The sequence below is a fragment of the Chelonoidis abingdonii genome, chromosome 2 (assembly GCF_003597395.2).
Source record: "Chelonoidis abingdonii isolate Lonesome George chromosome 2, CheloAbing_2.0, whole genome shotgun sequence".
In the NCBI taxonomy this organism is placed as follows: Eukaryota; Metazoa; Chordata; order Testudines; family Testudinidae; genus Chelonoidis; species Chelonoidis abingdonii.
Genome location: NC_133770.1, coordinates 189,466,466 through 189,480,329, shown reverse-complemented (window position 1 = coordinate 189,480,329; position 13,864 = coordinate 189,466,466). Strand labels below are relative to the sequence as shown.

Sequence of the window (13,864 nt, the reverse complement as noted above, 5' to 3'; positions counted from 1 at the left end):
TTGATGAGGATCACTCTGAGAGAAAGGAGGAACTGTTCCATGCACCTCACTATTTTCATTACTTACATGTAGTGCCAGACTCTTTGTTTTTCCCTTGGCTGTTTAAATATGCAACCACAGTCGTACAGTCTGACTGAATCAAGATGTGGTTCCCCCTTTGGGTGGATTAGAACCTCCACAAAGCTAGTGTGATCACTCTCAGCTCTTGGAGCTTTATGCTGTGACTCTTTTCCTCTTCATGGCTCTTTGGGTCTCCAAATGAATTCCCCAGCCATCCAGGCTGGCGTCAGTTGTGAGGATTAAAGGATTAAAGGCAGATGGGCAAGCCTTTGTGGACGTTGTTGCGGGCTAACCAGCACTGTAAGGAATTCACACCTGTGTTAGAACCCACATTTGATCTTCCATGTGTTCTGGGGAGTGGTCCCGCACCTTTAGTATGAAGGCTTGAAGACTTCTGATGTATGAATGTGTCCATGGAATGATTCCTGTGTATGACATCAGGAGTCCTAGCAGTTGGAGGCATAGGGCTATGGTAGCAAGATAATAAATCTTGCCTGGAGCAAGATAAATTTCTGGATGGAACCAGTGAACTTTTCTTGGCCCTGATAATGAAGTCATGTGCCTGAAGGAGATTCACTGTCCAAGACAGCCCTGTGTGCTGCTGACTGTGATGGAACTCTAGTCAGGATGTCATCCAGGAATGGGTACTGGTGAGCTCCCTGCAACCTGCGTCTGGCCATCACAACCACCGCTATCTTTGTAAAACCGTGGGGGCGAGGACATGTTGAACGGAAGTGTTCAGTATTGATAACATTTCCTGCCACAGGCAAACCTCAGAACTTTTCAGTACAGTCAGATGGGGATATATAGATGTGCATCCCTTACATCTACTGAAGTCAAGGAGTCCCCCCAGGATAGTGAGGAATGACACCAGAGAGGACAAGGTCTCCATCCAAAATTTTAGTTTTCTTTATCCACTTGTTGAACCTTTTGAGGTTAAGAATGACTTGATATTCTTTGTGCCCTTCTATACAATTACGAATATGGAGTAGATCCCAGATAACCTTTCTTCTGAGGGAATGTTTTCCATCACTCCTATATCCAGAAGATGAAATATTTCCTTCTGGATCAGATTGCCTTTTACAGGGTCATTGGAACTAGGTGACAGGATGAAGAACAGACGTAGTAGAGCCTGCAGCTCGAATGTATCCCTGGCTCACTATTTCCCAGACCCACTCATCTAAAGTGAAAACCGTTCCTCTAGGAAATGAGAAACCCTGCCCCCTAGTTTCAGATCTGTGTGGAGACCTTGGCAATCTTTGTCATAAAGTGAGTTTGAGGTAAGAGGAGCTGAGGTCCCTCTTGACCCTCCGCCGGGTCTCAATTCTACTCTTTTCCCTTCAGGAATCTCTTCTCCCTTTGTGGGTACCTCTATGACAACAAGAAGTGAAAGGAGCACCTCTCTCTGAAGGCCAGTCTATATTCCCTTGAGAGCCTTTAGTGGGGAGAGGACATTTGCTGCACTGTCAGCCGCCACCTTATCCAGCTTTTCTCCAAAAAGGAGGGAGTCTGTAAATTGGGGCACACATCGGACCTGCTTAGATTGAGTATCCACCTTCCAAGGTTGGAGTCACAGGTGACACCTGGCTATAGAGCTGGAAGCCATGGCTTGGGCTCACTGCTTCCACTGAGGCATCAATTACAAATGCTATTGCTAGGGAGACTTTCTTCAAAAAGGGGAGCCAAAGTCAGGGTGATCTCAGTACTTAAGGGCTGGACTCTTTCCAGTCAGGAAAGAGACGCTTTTCAAAAGCGGGTATCTGTCACGTATGCTTGGAGGGTGGCAAAGGAGGCTGTAAAAGCCCGTTTTGAGAGCGGCTTTCATCTTTCTACCTGTGGGTTCCTTAGACCACCCTTTCTGAGAGGATAACCATATCCCTGGTGAGGGACACCACAACAGCATCAACCGTCAGTGTCTCAGTAATAGAGCCCTTTGGCTCTGAAAGTTATAGAGCTAAAGGTCGCTCTTGTTAATATGCTTGCCCTTATCAGGCTTGTTCCATTCATCCCTAAGCATGTCCTCCAAGGAGGAATGAAGGGGTATTGCAGCTGGAGGGGAGGATTTTGAGGGGGAAAACTTATTCAGCTTGCTTGCTTGCAGGAGCCTGCTCAGGTTTCTCCTAGAATTTTGTGCCCTGCCCCTTTTTAGCTTTTTCAACCTTTTTTGCCTCTTTGGAAGCACAGAAGTTCTGCTGCAGCTTTGGTGAGACCTTTCGCAACTTGTCTTCCTTAGAGGGTGGAGTCCTCTCAAGAGTCTGGCTCAGAATTCTCCCCCAGGGCGTGTGTGGAAGGGAATCCTCACTTTTTCCTGCAGGAGTCCCCTGGGATTTATCCCCAGGTCAAGTGGTCAGGGTCCTCCTCACTTCTGGAGTCTCCCTCTGTTCTGTATTGGGTTCCTGGTCCATTTTTCTCCCCCTGGAGTCAGTGAACCGGGGACCCCACCTGCCTGTCCAACTTATATCCCTGGGACCTAACAGAGATAGGGACAGAAGGCTGGGTGCAAGCTGGGAACAACTCATCACCTGGGAGGGCTCCCTCACATACAGAGCACCAGCTGGATTTGACATGGTGCTTTCATGGCCACTTTGCCATGCCTGTATGGGGCAGAGGAGCTTACAGGAGAGGCTCAGGGATGATTAAACTTCTGAAGGTGGCAGGATACTGCTCCCCCTATTACTCCCAAAAAAAAGTAGGCAGAAAAAATAGAAGGCGTAAGTGCGTGAGCAAAAGAAACCACAACAGTCTGCTGCTGCAAAGAATCTAGCAGCAAGCAGGGGCAAAGTGGGTGTGGCCAGACCATGTAGTGCCAAAACATTGATCTGCCTCTATGAGCTACAGAGAGAGAAGAGAGCCCAGATGTCCAAAATTGTGCCGATGTTGGGCTGCAGAAAGGCAACTACTATAAAAATCTACTAGCAAGCAAAAGAAAATTAAAAGAATGGGATTTAACAATAATAAATACTGAAATACACACCCATGTATACACAAAAAATTATGTATGGAACACTGTTCTCTATTGCAGGGTGTGTGAATAACAGGTGTTACAATACATACACACTAAACAATTATGCCCACCCTTTCTTAATTCAAGATATGATTAATGCAGCCTATCAGAAGCCAGATGGTGCAAAACGAGAACTATCAATCAAAATGAAAAGACAGCTGAATGCTATCTACAATGATGTGCTCACAAATGGAAATTCTGTTCACAGGTCCTAACCCATAATATGTAAAGGAAGCCATAAACATAGCTGTACTGTCCCCAAGGAACTGGAAGACACGGCTCATGCTTTGTTAGAGAAAAAGCTGGAGAAATAATATTCATTGCTGTGGGCTCTGATTGGGAAAGACGCTGCAAGGCAAACCTTATGTATGTTCAATAAAAAAATTAAAAGTGGGCTCTTTAATGATTTTAATAATGTTTGCACTGATGACAGTATCTGTCAAACTGTCCATTTCCTATTTGATTTAATATGGAATACTGCCGTACATTTACAAAACAGCTGCCGCTATCTCTCTGACACATGAATTGGCATCCAGTGTCTTTACCTGAACAGGTTTTATGAATAACCCCAAATCTTTGATTTTATAATAAACACTTTCTGTAAGCATTCCAAGGAAAAGAAGTTTGGGGCCTGCTACACACAATAATGATGGCTTATATCTGATGAGTTTTTGTAGCAAGCAAGTTTTATAATAAAAAGTAATCTTGTAAAAATAAAAGGCACTTAAAGAAAATAATTTAACATAAGTGAGCTTCTTAAATGATGCAGTTTGTGTGAAAATGTACAACAGCCCTCAACACATACACACATACTCTTTCTCAAAAATGCATGATGGTGTGAAATAAAGGTTTTGTCAGCAGGAGTTTAGCATGGTTGAGTTATTCATGTATGCTGACTGAAATTTTACATCACACTGCAATTATTTTGCATTCTGCATACATCATATTTCATAGCAAAACTGTTTTAGAAAAAAGCTTCTGAGAGTTTTAAATACATCTTAGTAATCTATTTTCCTAGCTCTCTTCCCCTGTAAACCCAGAATAAGAGGGAGAGAAAAATTAAAACTAATAAATTTAAAATACTTCAAAAGGTGACCTGAAATAGCATCCCTCTACATTAAAATGACACATCTTTAAAGATTAATATCTCATGGCCTTCATGAGATATTAGAAAATACGTGTCTGCCACTGAGAAGCTGGTAACCTTCCTTTCTCCCCTTTAAAATGATACAGTGCTTCCATTTCTAGTCCTGATGGGTCACAGAAAATACTGGATTTAAACCTGCCACAAGTCCAGAACTCCCATTGTGCACCTCAGTACTGTGTAACTTTGGGAGGCACAATCTACATTTAGATTGAAGAAGAATACATTTTTGGCAGATTAATATTTAAAAAATGGAAACTGTTCAGACATTTGAAATGTTAGAACAAGTCCAGGAGAGGACAGATTAGTGAGCAGAGTGCAGGCGAGGCTGACAGTTGGAATACATCATATATGCTCTACATATGCGCACCACCTCCACAGACACTTTAGACAGACAACCACATATTGCACATGTCTTATGCATACATTATAGTAATCATGCAGGATTAGCTGCAATCTAAAACAAGAGAAGAGATATGCAAACAAAAAATAAACATATGTAAACAGGCACTACATTTAAAAAGCAAGAGCAAAAGTTTTTCAGATCTGCATTGGAAAGCAAATAAACTTGTTCCCCCCACTAACAGAAATTGTGTTAAATTCACTTTCAGATGATAAAAATCAAGCTCCTCAAATTGCTGGTAACAGTATGATATTCATCTTTTACTTTAAGGTTGTATATACTTTTAGCTACAGGGTGATACTCTCCATAGCTGGTACCTAAGGGAATTGCCAGATTTGAAAATGAATGTCTGGAGATCAATACCACAAGCACACAATTAAGCAATACCCCAGAGTGTACTGCAACATGATAGTACACCTACAGCATATTGTGAGACACAAGACAAGAGGCTGAAGACCAAGCACCTTCAATTAATCTAAATGTGGCGCTCTCTCTGAGCACACGTTGGAGCAATTCAGTATTTCTATAAATGGCCTAAAAATCCTTCCAAAACAACAACAAAGAAAATAATTTTAATACATTAGTCCCCTCACGCCCTGACAGTTCATGAAATGACTATAATCCTCGTCTAATCTCCCCAGGCCCAGCAGAAGTAACTGGGTAGGACAAGTCTTGGAGAAAGACAAAAGCTTGTTCTCAAGCCACTAATCCTGCCTAATGGCACGAGGAACCTCTACAGGCTATTCTCTATAGGCAGTTAGTCATGGGGTAGGCTGGAGAAAAACAGGATCAGAGAAATCATGTAACAATAAATTCTCTGGCCCTGACTAGATCTGGGCTTCCTGTGTTGCCTCCTCCAATCCTATTCCTCAACTTCCTCTGACAGCAAAACAGAAATTGCTGCCCTTATTACTGATATAAGATTTAAAATAGAAATCAATAAATTAACAAGCAGAGCAGATAATTTTGGTCTCTAAGATACAGGTTTAAACTCAGGCTAGGGTAAGACATAAATAAGATCTTTGAATATGCAGTATTAAAATGGTGACAAATAATGAAAGCAAGATGGAAAGACAGATTACTAATTTAGTTTCTGTAGCACATTATACCTGTTCTTTGAATAAATAATAGACTCTGGTATCTGGAATTCCTAATGTTTCAAAACAGAACTGAAGAACTTTGGAACTGTTATCAAATTTGTTGTTTGCAGTGTTGTTATAGCTGCATTGGTCCCAGAATATTAGAGACACAAGGTGCGTTACCTAATATCTTTTACTGGACCAACTTCTTTTGGTGAAACAGACAAGCTTTTGAGCTTGCACCTGAAGAAGAGCTGTGTGTTAGCTCAAAAGCTTGTCTCTTTCACTACTAGAAGTTGGTCCAATAAAAGATATTACCTCACTCACCTCATCTATTTTATCAGATTAAAAAAGCAGGGCCAGGCTTGGTCATTGCTTAAACAGACTTCCCAGGAATAAAAAGGCTGCGGCAGGAAGTGGTTTCAGGGAGCAACATGCTTCCTTCTGAAGCAACACTGGCTCAGTCATGCTGAGGCATATTATGGGACTGTGGAGTTTTCATCTTTTAAATGACACATCGATCACTCATGATCGTTAAAGATCCCATAGTATTTTTCAGAGGCATTAGCTCTGGTCAAGCTGAGTAATTACGCTCTATGTATCTGAAATCCCTCTGCAGTTTCAAATAGATATAGTATTTCTAAATTCCTTTCCTGAATAGCTGCTGTGTACTCTTGTTCAGTTGTTACCTTCCATTCCAGAGGATGCATTTCAGTGGTGGTTGAAATTAAATTAAAAAATAATGGATGGAATATGCATCTGAAAAACTGGGTTTCATCAGTTTATGTTTAAATTAAAGCACACAACAGTTTTGTATCTCTTAGCAAGTGTCAATAAAATCTGTTCATCCTAGTCACAATCTGAGGCCCCAGTTCAGCAAAGAATTTAAGCATGTGCTCAACTATTTTATTTATGACTCGGATGATGGAGTGGAAAGAATGTCTATAAAATGTGTAGATGATACCAAACTGGAAGCTGCTGCTAGCACTTTGGAGGACAGAATTAGAATCCAATGATCCTGATAAATTGGAGAATTGGTCTGAAATCAATAAGATGAAATTGAATAAAGATAATTTAAAGTACAACACTTAGGTAAAATCACCTGCACAAATACTAAATTGGGAATAGTTGGCTAGGTATCAGTACTGTAGAAAAGGAACTGTAGTTGATCACAAATTGAATGAGTCAACAGTGTGATGCTGCTGAGAAAAAGGCAAATGTCATTCTAGGATGTATTAACAGAGAGTGTCTGTTAACTGGTGAGGCCTCAGCTGGAGTACTGTGTCCAATTCAGGGCACCACACTTTAAGACAGATGTGAACGAATTGGAAATACTCTAAAGGAGAGCAATAAAAATGATAAGAGGTTTAGAATTCATGACCCATAAATAAAGGTTGAAAGTAATGAACATGTTTAGTCTAGAGAAAAGAAGGCTAAGAGAGGACATAGCAGTCTTCAAATACATTAAAGGTTGTTACAAAGAGGATGGTGGTTAATTGTTCCCCATGTCCAACAAGGATAGAACAAGAAATACTTAGTTTGCAGCAAGGGAGATTTAGATTGGATATCAGGGAAAACTTTCTAACTATAAGGATAAATAAACAATGGAACAAGTTACCTTGGGAGGTTGTGGAATCCTCATCACTAGAGCTTTTTAAGAAGAGGTTAGATAAACAACTGTCAGGGACAATCTAGGTGTGCATAATCCTGCTTCAGCACAGGGAGATGGACTAGATGACTTTTTGAGGTCTCTTCCTGGCTGGAATATTCAGACACTACTTCCTCTGCTGTGTTTTAAAGTCTAGCATTTGAGTTCATATTAAGATAGTGGACTAAGGGAAGCATAGAAAAGAGTCTAATACAACTTTATTTACTGTGTAGAAGAGTTTTTATCTGCATTCCTTTCACAGATTAAACTAATAGTTTCTCATAATCATTTTGGCTTTTGTTGTTTTACTGTATGATAATGAACACTTTCTTCTACCATCTCTCATGACCATAATGGAATATACCACATAGCAGAAGTTAAGACAAAAATGAAAATTATAAAAATGCTTTCCCTGGAAAGAATGCAAACTATAGAAGTGGAAGATGTAATTAAATCCAATTTTGATTTTTTTGTAACTTGGGAAAATCTGATCAGGGCCTTCACCTGAAATACGTTTGACCCTCTTTTTTGGATGAAGTCCTACAGCAACAGCTATAGAAAATTCTCAATATAAAGATTTTTTATTTCATATGGAAAGACTTTAAATGTTTAAACAAGCCCCACAAAGTTTAATCATTTCTTAAACTATGACATCTGGTTCTCCACAGAGTTTATAATATGCTTCTGGAGCTTGAGCTAACCTACGTGGCATAAAAATTTGTCTTATTTTGCAAACACCACAGGGCCCTGCAAGACATCTTCTGTGCTGCTACTTGATATCATCCAGGGTTTATGCAAAAAGGCCCGTTTGCTGAAGAGCTTTGAGCTCTCCTATTACTGAGACACAACGTCAGAGGAAAAACACCTGTTTTTATGAAGCACACGTAAGAAAAAGTAATAAAATGTTAAAAACAAGGAGTAAACAGGACAACTAGAAAGTTAATGGAGTATATGGCTTCGGTGTAATTTGTAAAATGACTATCCAAAATGCTTTGAAATAAAGGAATACAAAACCTGGCTAATGTCAGTGAACCTGACATGTTATTTAACCTTCCACAAGAACACAGGGAGATTTGTAGTGATTTTGTGAATAAAGTCAGCTTGCAGTCTCCAGTGAAATGGGTGGGATGGACAAAACACTAGCTTATCACATCCACACAGCTGGCTTTTAGGGTGGGTAATCTACATAAAAAGCCAGTATAAAAAAACCTTAGTGCTTGATCATACACTCACTGAAGTCAATGGCAAAGTTCCTATTCCTATGCAAGATCAGGGCCATTACAACCACCATTATCCCCATGTCTTTCTGCTGGTCTCTGACATGTGGCACAGACACTACATCTACGCTGTTCTCTTGAGAGAACAATTTGTTTTGCGTTGATTCCATATATAGTGCTTCCTTTCCTCCTGTAGGCAGTGCTGTGACCAGCAGAAATGGTAGCGCCATGCCAAGGCACATCAGAACAATAATGGTTACAAAACTCAAATGAGATCAGCTCTTTCTGATGGTAACAACTGAAAGACAAGAAGGTGGATGTCCCATTTGCCAATATCTTTCTGATAACAAGCTGTCCAAATCTGAAGAAAATATTTTGAAAGCAGTTGCACCAAAAGGCCATGTTGAGGAAGACTATTACTTCTGTGCTCTATAAAATTATGCTTGTGAATATGCAAGCAAAAGTTGCATAGGCTAATTTTGCTACAATATCAAACTGCAAATTCATGTCTAATAATTTGCAAATTCATGTCTAATAATAATCACCACGAAGATCTCTTTTAGTATTACTACTTTTCAGATTTTCCCAGCCCATAAGAACTGTGTACTGGGTTATTTTTCTGTGTTGAACTCTTTTATTAATATTTTTCACATTGTATTATTGTTTTTAGATTTCTCTATGTTATTTCTCATTCTATAGGAGTTGGTTTGGGGTAAGTCCCAATTTAGTAAAATCTATTAATTTCATTAGCATGTTACTTATACTCTCTTCAAAATCATTAAGATATTTAAATAAGACATCATTAACTGTGGTAGCTCACTAGATACCTTCAAAGTCAATATTTCTCAGTCTTTTTATTACCTTTGCTTACCGTCTCGCCTGTTTTTAATGCATATCTGGTGACAGAACAGTTTTTAGTAAGGTTTCACTGTTTCTATAATAAAAATAAAACAAAATGCAAGCCATTTTTCACTCTGAAAACTGAGGCACTAATCCCAAACAACTCGGTTATCAGGAGGTAGTGGAGTCTTTTTTTTTTTTCTTTTCATGTTTTGTGATTAAGTGTTAACAATTGTTATAGCAAAGTCTTAAACCATAACATTAAACAGCAATATACTGCATATTTTTATATATTTGTATTCATCAGTGCTGCAAAACAAAAGCAATCACTGATTTTATCACAGCAAACCAATATTTTTTCCCATTAAGTTAGGATGCAAGACATATCTGTAAGTGGATTTCAATTACTGAATTAAGGGCAGCACATGTCCTCCTCTTTCTAAGCAAGCCTTTCAATAAACAAGCAAGTCTCTCCACTGTAATATTTTGTTACCTTTTTTACTGCCTCCAAACTCTGTATGCTCCTAGAAACTGAACAGCTCTTTCTAAAAACCCAGATATTTGCCTGCTGTTTTTGATTTCAGATGGTAAGAAAATGAACTTGGATATAGCTGATAGTTAAGTGAAGAAAAAGTAGCAGCTTTTCAGACCTTAAGATTTTCTTTTCCATCAAGCAGTGTTCAACTGTGCCATTAGCACAAGACCATTCAAGTGTTCCTCCTTCAGTCTTCTTTCAAGTCTCACAACATACCACAAGTGCACAAACAGCCTTATGTAACCTGCTCCAAAGAGCAGTGCTAAGCATGAAAAACAAACAAATAAATAAAATAACCAATCCAGTGCCCTGTTTCTGAGGTTACAATATTTCCGCAAATATTTGGTCATATTTGACATATGATCAATTAAATTAAATCTGAAATCTCTTTTCAGGCATCAGTACAAGGCTCTGTGCAAGCCAGTCGACAATAACCCAACAGTCTCTTTTTCCAGAAGAATACTTCAAAGCACCTGCACTCCTGCATTAGGAAACTTGAACTACAGCTTGTAATGTAGGCCTGACAAATTGCGGTAGCCTTCTGATATAGTACAGTGCTTGTTCTTGGAATTAATGAAAGCCAGGGAAAGTGGTTTTTGTTATTTTCCAAAGTCATAAATCCAAATCATTATCTGAGAAATCTGAAGCAAGAGAAAGTCTCTCAAATGAAACTGCCTTTTAAAAATTCTGCCTCAGAAATGCAATCTGCACATCCACATGGAAGTGGTGCTGTATATGCATACTCACAGACGAACAAACAATTAACACTACAAAAACCAATTCTTTCGTCAAAAAAAATATTAAATGTGACAGGATTATTGCCTACTGTTTTATAGCAATTCTGAAAGGGGGCTTTTCTAACATTTAAAAAAATGTCAGTATCTGATTTGGGGTACTCAGAGTATGACTATCATTTCTTTTACAAGATAGCTCCTAGCATTCATGTGTAAAACAGAGGACTTTTTAATAAGCCAGTAAGCTGTGAAACTCCTAACATTGTCTGTAATTAACAATGAAGAAGACGACAGAGAACCCTGGGGAATCAGAGAATGCTAGAATTGTAGCACTGCATGGATTATTGAAAGATTCAAGCCTCGTTCGTTAGCTATATATAATACCGCAACTCTATGTTCCTATTTTTCACAAGTGTCTTTCAAAAATTAAGTATGGTGTTAATATTTTCAATTATGTCAGATGTAACATTTTTTTTCAAATAAAAAGATTATTTCTCTTGGTACTTTGGGTATCAGTTTGTAAGGGAACTATACAGAGGTTACTTTTTCAGTAAGATGCTTGTGAAAATGTTTTCTTAGATTAAGTTATTCTTTTAGTATTTAGTCATTTTCTCATGCAATCAAAGTAATACTAAAGAGTAGACAAATCAAAATTACAGATTTTTGAACCACACATTTTTAAAAGAATATAATATAACAGTGTCACCCCTTGCAGCCTCAATGGTGAGCCTATATTTGGGGCCTTGCTGGGTTGTTTCTGTTAGGAGAAACTGATGATGGAGTCAGGTGTTCTCTTTGGTGCAATCCTGTTTATGTATAAAGAAGTACACAAATCCTGTTTCGCTGAACACAGCAGAAACAAACAACAGGAGGCAGTTTACTTGGCTTCCTCTTTCTTGACTCCTTCCTAGGGCCGCACTCAGTACAACTTCTCTCGCTGTCTGCTGACTTTCTGCTTCTCACTAATGTACAGATGCATATCATTACCACCAATCAATGCCCCAGCTCCTGCGTGTGCAATCAGTCTCAGGGGAAACCCACGGGGCCACATGGCTTAGCTTCTATTCAGGCTTTGCCATGATGGGCCATGCTTTGGGTGGTTGATTCTATTGTTTCAGATATCACAAAACAAAGAGAGTCTTCACTGGTCCCTCCATTTAGTCCAAATGAAAGGTGCTTAGTACACCCATGGACTTCTACTAGGTCTGTGTTGATAATAGCCATTTACACCTTCCAGCATAGCAATACACATTTTATTATAACTTATCACTATTACATGAGGCATTAAGTGTTTGCAGGATCCCAGCCATAGGAACTGATCCAGAGTCCACTGACACCAAGGGAAGTTTTCTCATTGATTTCAAGAGGTTCTGTATCAGGTCCATAGACAGCTAAACAAACTAATGAGAAAGGATCATGTGAGTTAAAATGGCTTAATTATATGCCTATCTAACTGGTCAACCATTTGGGGCATTATTAGAGACATGATTAGGTAAGATAGATTAGACAGATACCTTGTGCTACTGCATGTGTGTGTAAGAGGAAGTTACTTACCTATAACAGGAGGTTCTTAAAGATATGTGGCCCCATCTGTATTCCACTGAGGGATTAATGCATGCGCACTATGCACCTGGAGACAGAGAATTTGAAAGTAGTGTTCTTTGGTCCATGCATCCTGGTTTCGTCCAAGGTGATAAAGGGTGAAAAGACTGACCTCCACTTCCCTCTCCACTGCAAATCCAACAGATCTGCAGCAGAGGGGAAGGAAGGAAAGAAGTGTAGAATACCATTGGGACCACACCCATCTCCAAGAACCTTCAGTTACAGGTAAGTAGCTCCCTCATTATCATCATCTTCTTTGAGTGATGGTCCCTATTATATTCCACTGAGGGGACTAACAAGCAGTACCTACGCTGGAGAAGAGTGCAAGGATGTAGATGGGAGAGATTAGTGATGGACAGCCATTGCTGAGTCATGCATTAAAGTGCAATGCGTAGCAAAGGTGTGTACTTAACTTCACATGGCCACTCTACAAATATCCCAAAGTGGTACATCATGGAATGAGGCCATGGTCGAAGGCTGGGCTCTCATTGAATGTACCAGCACCTCTATGGCCTATAGGTGATGGGAGCCCAGATAATTGATAGCAGAGGGTAATGTACCAAGAAATCCACTTAGAGATATGTGGTGTGGAGACTGCCTGTCCTTCAACCAGTTCAGCTATTGCAACCAACAGACTGGGGAAATCTCCTGATCAGTTTTGTCCTCCACAGGCAGAAGACCGAGGCCTGATGGTCATAGAGAGAATGGAGTCGTTGTTCCTCTTCTGAGGCGTGTGGATTCAGGAAGAAAGCAGGTAAGTGAACAGATTGATTAACGTGAAACTGGGAGATGATCTTTGGCAAAGATGTAGGCTCATGAATACTTTATTTTTACAGAAAGTCATGAAAGAAGGGTCTGATGTCCTGGCACTGAGCTCACCAACCCTTCTCACCAATGTGACAGAAACAAGAAAAGCAAGCTTCATGGAAAGGAGGGCCATAGAACATGATGCCAGCCGTATGAAGGATGGTTTGATTAGCACAGATAGAATCAGGTTGAGATCCTGTTGGGGAGCAATGGGTTGTACAGCTGGGAAGGTTCTGATGAGGCTCTTCCAAAACTTAGCAGCCAACCATTAGGTAAAAATGGAGTGTCCTTCGACCAGGGGGTGAAACATGCTAATTGCCTCTAGGTGGACCTTTAGAGAGCTGAGGGCAAGACCCGATGCCTTTAAGGACAGGAGGTAATCCAGGAGGAGGGGAATCACCGCTGCTTCTAGGGAAAGTCCATTGTGTTTTGCCCAAGCATTTCCACTTGGCTTGGAAATAGTGCCTAGTGGAGTCCTTTCTGCTGCTGGAGAGGATGTTCTGCATGTCTGATGAACATGCCTGTTCTAGAGAAGATTCCCATCCAAATACAAGGCTCTGAGGTGAAGCACCTCTGGATTGGGAGGGATGATGTTCCTGTTGTGTTGTGTGAGGAGATCGAGGAGAGTAGGAATAGGGATTGGGGGACCGACATATGTACAAAAGAGGTTGCGAAACCCAAACTGTCTGGGCTAGTAGGGGGTGATCAGGATGACTGTCGCTTTGTCTCATCTGATCTTGTGAAGCACCCGTGGTAGGAGCGGGAGAGGAGGAAAGGCGTAACTGAGTTGG

The 13,864-nt window shown here is 40.2% G+C and overlaps 1 protein-coding gene across 4 annotated transcripts in view; it reads right to left on the bottom strand.

Annotated features, from left to right (window-relative positions):
• CDKAL1 (CDKAL1 threonylcarbamoyladenosine tRNA methylthiotransferase) overlaps positions 1-13,864 on the bottom strand; it is a 626,106-nt gene that overhangs the window by 121,329 nt on the left and 490,913 nt on the right. The gene's annotated exons all lie outside the window — the stretch shown is intronic.